The 7,722-nt window shown below is 39.2% G+C and overlaps 1 pseudogene; it reads left to right on the top strand.

The window, feature by feature from the left end:
- The first annotated feature begins 5,467 nt into the window (after positions 1-5,467).
- LOC113333828 lies at positions 5,468-5,567 on the top strand (annotated as a pseudogene).
- Positions 5,568-7,722: the final 2,155 nt, after the last annotated feature.

The raw sequence follows: 7,722 nt of genomic DNA, 5'->3' as shown, positions 1-7,722 counted from the left end.
AAACAATGCCGAGAATATCTTTCCTGACTTGTCGACATCTCCTATTTTCTCTCAATTCTAGCACGCGTAGAAATCCTGTTGTGTTGTTACAACTAATACCAAATCCAACAAAACATCGACCAAATCTTTCCATGTTTCCGTAAATAGTTTTCTCCCCTGTTTTGTTTCTGATCGATACCTAGCCCAATTTAATCGATCCAAGTAGTCATACCATCCCTGTTTAAGATAAACAGGTCCAACCCAATCGCGTTTAGTGATTGAATCTCTTAAAATCACGTCCAAAATCTAAACCCAAATCTGTTCTTCATTTGCAACAGTTTCCCGCCAAATTTGAAATTCAAATCGTGAAGGTAAAGGGGCGCCCCTAATCCAGAGTAGGGGTGCCTTTAGCAGCTGTCTTAAGGGGTGTCCTGGGGTGCCCCTTATCCAAACCGGGGGTCCGAATAGCAAGTGTCATCCGGGTGCTTTCCGACAACTTTTCGAGCCAATTTTTTCCAAAAATGTTTATTGGTAAAAAATACCTACAAATAAATAAAACACCATAATAAGTACAAAAATGAGCCCTAACAATATATAGAATCGAGACAAATCGGACACAAAAATATAGTACCTGGGTGAAGAGTAACCAAAAACCTACAAAAACATTATACAACATACAAAATCGCCTCGATGGTCAATCAAGGTAAACAGGGTCCTCCAGAGGGACCTCCTCAACATCACCTGTAGAAAAAGGATCTAAAAAGGGCTTTAATCGTTGACCGTTAACTTTCGAAGAACTACTACCATCTGGTGTCTCAATCTCAACAACGCCATGAGGAAAAACAGTATGGACCACAAAAGGACCGGTCCACCGAGAGCGCAACTTCCCGGGGAATAGATACAAATGAGTGTCATACAGAAGAACTTTTTGACCTGGAGAAAATGACTTTCGTAAAATATTCCTATCATGCACAAGTTTCATTTTGTTCTTATACTCCTTAGCACTATCGTATGCATCTCTATGAATCTCTTCCAACTCATTGAGCTGGAGCTTTCTTTGAGCTCCTGCATTTTCAAGTGAAAAGTTTAAGTTCTTAATAGCCCAATAGGCTCGATGCTCTAACTCAACAGGCAGGTGACATGCCTTGCCAAACACTAAACGATAAGGTGACATTCCAATGGGTGTCTTAAACGCAGTACGGTAAGCCCATAAGGCATCAGTAAGCCTCGACGACCAGTCTTTCCTATTTGGATTAACTGTTTTCTCTAGAATACGTTTAATTTCCCTATTGGAAACCTCTACCTGACCACTAGTCTGAGGGTGATATGGGGTTGCTACTTTATGGGTAATACCGTATTGTTTCATTAAAAGACAAACGGTCTATTACAAAAGTGTGAACCTCCATCACTAATTATAGCTCGCGGCGTACCAAAACGTGTAAGTATTCTCTTTCAAAAACTGGACTACGACCCTGTGGTCATTCGTTTACACGGAACCGCCTCAACCCACTTAGACACATAGTCTACAGCGACAAGTATGTAAAGATAACCAAACGAAATAGGAAATGGACCCATAAAATCAATGCCCCACACATCAAAGACCTCAATCACTAAAATAGGGTTCAAAGGCATCATATTTCTACGGGAAATGGTTCCTAACTTCTGGCAACGCTCACAAGAAACACAATGACTATGGGAATCTTTAAACAACGAAGGCCAGTAAAATCCACACTGCAAAATCTTAGCAGCAGTCTTCTTAGCACTAAAATGACCCCCACATGCATGTTCATGACAAAAGGAGATAATACTAGACTGGTCACTCTCAGATACACATCTCCTAATAATCTGGTCCGGACAATACTTAAACAGATAAGGATCGTCCCAAAAGAAATGCTTAACCTCGGCTAAAAACCTAGAACGATCTTGCTTACCCCAATGTTGAGGGGTTCGACCAGTAACAAGATAATTCACTATATTTGCATACCAAGGTGATTGGGAAACAGAGAACAATTGTTCATCAGGAAAGCTATCCCTTATAGGAAGGGAATCACTAGGGGAACTAACAACTAGCCTAGACAAGTGGTCTGCTACTACATTTTCTGCACCCTTTTTGTCTCTAATGTCTGGGGAAAATTCCTGTAACAATAGGATCCATCTAATCAATCTAGGTTTGGTATCCTTCTTAGATAAAAGGTATTTCAAAGCAGCATGATCTGTATAGATTATGATCTTAGAACCTAATAGGTAGGACCTAAACTTATCCAAGGCAAACACGATGGCTAAAAGTTCCTTCTCGGTAGTTGTGTAGTTCATTTGGGCATCATTCAGAGTTTTGCTAGCATAATAAATCACATGAAGTAATTTGTTTTCTCGTTGTCCTAAAACGACGCCTATAGCATAATCTGAAGAATCACACATAATCTCAAAGGGTAGGTTCCAGTTAGGTGCCTGGACTATCGGGGCAGTAGTGAGTAAAGTTTTAAGCTTCTCAAAAGCCTCTAAACAAGCATCATCAAAGACAAACTTAACATCTTTTGCAAGCAAATTGCAAAGAGGTCTAGAAATCAAGCTAAAATCCTTAATGAATCGACGGTAAAAACCTGCATGCCCTAGGAATGACCTAATATTTTTACGGTTTTTGGGACCTGTAAAGTCTTAATAAGGTCAACTTTGGCTTTGTCTACCTCTATACCCTTTGAAGAGACGATGTGCCCTAACACAATTCCTGATTTAACCATGAAATGGCATTTTTCCCAATTAAGCACTAAATTTTTTTCCTTACACCTAGTCAACACTAATGTCAAATGATGCAAGCACTCATCGAAAGATGAACCAAACACTGAAAAATCATCCATAAAGACCTCTAAGAACCGTTCTACCATATCAGAAAATATGCTCATCATACAACGCTGAAAAGTTGCAGGGGCATTACATAGCCCGAAAGGCATGCGTCTATACGCAAAGGTACCAAAGGGACAGGTAAAAGTGGTTTTCTCTTGGTCTTCTGGGGCAATAACGATCTGATTATAACCGGAGTAGCCATCTAAGAAGCAATAGTGACTATGTCCAGCTAATCGCTCTAGCATTTGGTCGATAAAAGGAAGGGGAAAGTGATCCTTCCTTGTGACCTTGTTCAATTTCCTATAGTCAATACACACACGCCATCCCGTGGTCACTCGGGTTGGGATTAATTCATTATTATCATTCTGGACTACAGTGATACCTGATTTCTTGGGGACAACCTGAACAGGGCTGACCCACTTACTGTCTGAAATTGGGTAAATAATACCCGCATCTAACAACTTAAGCACCTCTTTTCGAACTACCTCTTTCATGTTAGGGTTCAGTCGACGTTGCATCTCCCTAGAAGGTTTGGAGTCTTCCTCTAAATGAATCTGATGCATACACACAGTAGGACTTATACCCTTAATGTCTGCTATAGTCCACCCTAAAGCTTCCTTATTGTCTTGAAGTACATTTACTAGCCTACTTTCCTGATCACTATCCAAATGGAAGCTACAATCACAGGTAAAGTCTCAGATGGGCCTAAAAACACATACTTTAGAGTATCGGGTAGTGGTTTAAGGTCCAACTTTGGGGGCTCTTCTAAAGAAGGAATTAGGGTAGTCTCAGAAACTGGTAACGGTTCGAACCTAGCTTTCCATCTATCAGTGTCTAACACAGGGGTAGAATCTAATAGAGCATTCACCTGTTCAATAGTGCTATCGTCGTCAAAATCTAAACCAAAATGGGATAGACAACTTTCTAATGGGTCTTCAGACAAGATGTTTGGTAATGACTCCTGAACTAAGGCTTCTATCATGTTCACCTCCTCAACACATGTGTCATCTAGCTCATGAGGTTGCTTACTGACATTAAAAATGTTCATCTCCATAGTCATATTACCAAAAGATAAACTCATCACACCATTTCGACAGTTAATGATCGCATTAGACGTAGCTAAAAATGGGCGACCTAAAATCACAGGTATCTGGTTCTCTGGGTCAGGGACAGGTTGGGTATCTAGGACCACGAAATCCACTGGATAAATAAACTTGTCGACCTCAATAAGAACATCCTCGATAACACCTCGAGGGATTTTAACAGACCTATCAGCTAACTGCAGTGTCATCTGAGTAGGTTTCATTTCACCAAGTCCTAGCTGTAAGTATACATGGAATGGCAGTAAGTTCACACTGGCTCCTAAGTCAAGTAAAGCTTTTTCTACCCGGAAGTTACCTATTGTGCAAGCAATGGTAGGAGAACCTGGGTCTTTGTACTTTGGAGTTGTGGTGTTCTGAATGATTGAACTTACGTGACTAGCTAAAAAGGCTTTCTTATGGACGCTAAGTTTTCGCTTTCGCGTACACATATCCTTAAGGAACTTGGCATAAGCAGGAATTTGCCTAATTGCATCTAATAAGGGAAGGTTTATGGTAACTTGCTTAAAAACCTCCACTATGTCATTAAAGTTCGATTCCTTCTTTGTTGGTACTAATAGCTGAGGAAATGGGGCTCTAGGCCTAAAATCAGACCTTTCAGGAACCGAATTCACATCATCAGAAACTTTATCAGTCTCTTCAGCTACTGGTCCTGAGAGGTGAGATCCTGAGGGGTGAACTACAGTATGTTCACTATCGGGCATGGTTACCTTATTGTCTACAACTCTACCACTTCTAAGGGTTCTAACAGCATTCAATTGATTCGATGGTTTTGCACCTAATTCATGAACTCCTCTAGGGTTGGGTTGTGTTTGACTAGGAAACTTACCTTTTTCTCTCAAAGAATCACTTATCAGACCAACCTGGGTTTTTAACTCGGAAATAGCCTGACTATTTTCTTGTCCTATCCTGTTACTAGCTTGTAGACTCTGTTCTACGGATAACTGAATTTTGCAGTTTGCTGAGTTAACAAGGCGAGAGATTCCTCTAAACTTAGGATTTTCTTATCTGACTGATTCTGAAACTGAGCTAGTCCTGAAGGATTCTTAGTATAGCCAAAACCTGGGGGAGCATTAGAATTACTAAACTGACCTTGACTTTGGCCCTTAGACCACGAAAGGTTCGGATGGTTTCTCCAACCAGGATTATAGGTTTCTGAATATGGGTCAATTTTGACGGTTATCAAATCTAGTGTTATTATAAAGAGCATTGGCTGCTCTTCAATATTCTGGCCTTCCCAAAAAGGCTCCACTCTACCACTAGTCTGGCCCACTTCTAAGGCTTCTAACCTTTTTGCTATAGCAGCAATTTTGGCATCTGATTCATAGCCTCCTTCTACCCTATTAACGTTTCCTCTACTTAAAAGAATTGTTTTCTGGGGTGCCCTATTTTCCCATTGCTGGGTTTTTTCGGCGATTTCATTAAAAAATTCCATCGCCGCATCAACAGTTTGGTTTTCAAATCCACCAGTGCATAGAGACTCAACCATGGTCGTTGTGGAATAATCTAAACCCTCATAAAGGATCTGAACTAGCCTAACCTTTTCTAAACCATGATGAGGACACTGGGATAATAAATCATTGAACCTTTCCAAATACCTATATAAAGATTCTCCCTCTTGTTGTGAAAATGTGCATATTTGCGTCCTAATAGACGATGTTTTGTGCCTAGGGAAAAACTTATTGAAAAAGGCAGATGTAAGTTGTTCATATGTCTCAATTGACTCGGAGTCCAAACTATACAGCCACGACTTGGCCTTATCTTTCAGGGAAAATGGGAATAACCTAAGTTTCAAAGCATCATCATCTAAGCCTCTAATTCTTAGAGTACTACAAATTTCCTCAAAATCCCTAACATGGTAATAAGGGTTTTCATTTTCTTTCCCTAAAAAGATTGGGAGCATCTGTAAGGTCCCAGGTTTCAGTTCATAGGGTGCCTCCGTTTCAGCTAACTTAATACACGAAGGACGGGTAGTCCTAGTTGGATTCAACAAAGCTTTCAAAGTTGCCATTTCTGGCGCTATCGGAGCAACAGGGATTCTCTCCTCAGTCAAAGGACGTTCAAAAACAGACTCTTCAAAAGTCGGACTTTCTAGATTAAGGTAATCGAGACGCTTCGAACTACTAGGTTTCTCTTTAACAAATCTACCTAGTGCGTCTCTTTTACGTTCAGGCATACAATAGAATTTTCTAAATTGGAAGGGTAAGCAAACACAGATCAAGGCCGACTCAACCAAATCAAACCTATTGATTTCTAGCAAACAAAAAGCATGATGGCTCCACTTAGATTGTTTCTAGACCAGCTTCTAATCCTTCGAACGGGAATTCGTTACAATTTAAGCAAACCCCTCTGGAATCAATCCGAGTTAACGTAAGTTGAATAGAGGCGAGGGAAGCTCGGTGGAGCTTTGATACCCAAGGCCTCACCGGTATTACAAGGCGGCGCAGTCACGCATTCAACTTACAGAAACCGTCAAGAACTTCGAAGTATGCTTAAAAGAGTAACCAATATTTTTCGAATGACTTTCCTGTTAAGCTCGTTACCCTATCGGTCTCGTTCTAGTCAAAATTTTAGGCTTAGGTTCGCGTAGGTTACGTGTTCCTAAAGCGGGCAAGAAGAGAACGGTGATGAAATCCGAACCCTTATCTTGTATGGCCAGGCCTTGCCCTTTACTAGAAAAATAAATGTCCGTATTCAGTCCTCAACATATATGCATACGAAGGAGTCCAGTAACTCGCTGACAGGGGATTCGCGAGTGTTTAGAATCTTACCTCCCGTTCCAGACGGGGGATGAATCGGTTGTAGTCGACTCGGGCCACTGACTCCGATGTCTAGTGTACGAACCCAAGGTGCAGAGACAATATCGTAATTGTCCTCCTTCTCTGCAAACATTTATATTTAAAGTACCCTTCCGTAGGGTAATAAAAAAATAATGTCCCAAAGTCCAAAGTCCAAAAGTCCAAAAAAAAAAAAATTACAAAATAATAAACCCTAATACAGTTTTTTTTTTTAAATAAATAAAAAAACAAACCCAAAAAATTGTCTAAAATAAAATTGTTCTTTTCTTTCTTTTTGCTTTAATCTTTAGCTCCAAGTCTTTATGAAATCACCAAACTCCTTGGCTCAATTTTCTTTATGATCCAGAACCTGTAGACACAAGATAAATACCCAAAAACATAAAAAAGGACAATAATAAAAAAATAAATCTAAAACCCTAAAAACAAGTCCGCGTCGGCGGCGCCAAAAATTGATGTGATTTGTAGATAGTGGTAAAAGTGGTTCGATTCTCAGACTTGTGAAGGATATTAATTAGACTTAAATTCTAATATTAAAATAGAAAACTCACTAAAAATTATAGCAAACTCAATCAAAGATGATATCAATACTAAAAGAAACACTGAGGCTAAGATTCCACTATTTTCCAAGTTCAAAGTGATTAAACCAATACTTATATTTATGCAATTTTCGTTTAATTTGATTCTAAAATATTGCAACAAGTAGATTTTCAAAAGTAAGTAATTGTAAATACCAAGTATGAAGCATCAAAAGTCTTAAAACTAAGCATACTCCATCAAAATAGATCACAATCACTCAAATAAAAATCATATTCAATAATAGTTCAAGGCAAATAATCATATAATTATTGCAAATAAAAAGATAAAATAGAATATACCACTTTTTGTTGGAAAAATAGCTTCCTCTATCGCCTCAACAATGGGGTTTAACTCCTCATATCAATCATGATCTCAAAATATGTGTTTGTTTCTCAAAAGATGATTAAAAGAGTGAAAATTAATAACAC

Source organism: Papaver somniferum, unplaced genomic scaffold (assembly GCF_003573695.1).
Source record: "Papaver somniferum cultivar HN1 unplaced genomic scaffold, ASM357369v1 unplaced-scaffold_133, whole genome shotgun sequence".
Lineage (NCBI taxonomy): Eukaryota > Viridiplantae > Streptophyta > Magnoliopsida > Ranunculales > Papaveraceae > Papaver > Papaver somniferum.
This window is presented reverse-complemented; position numbering and strand designations above follow the sequence as displayed.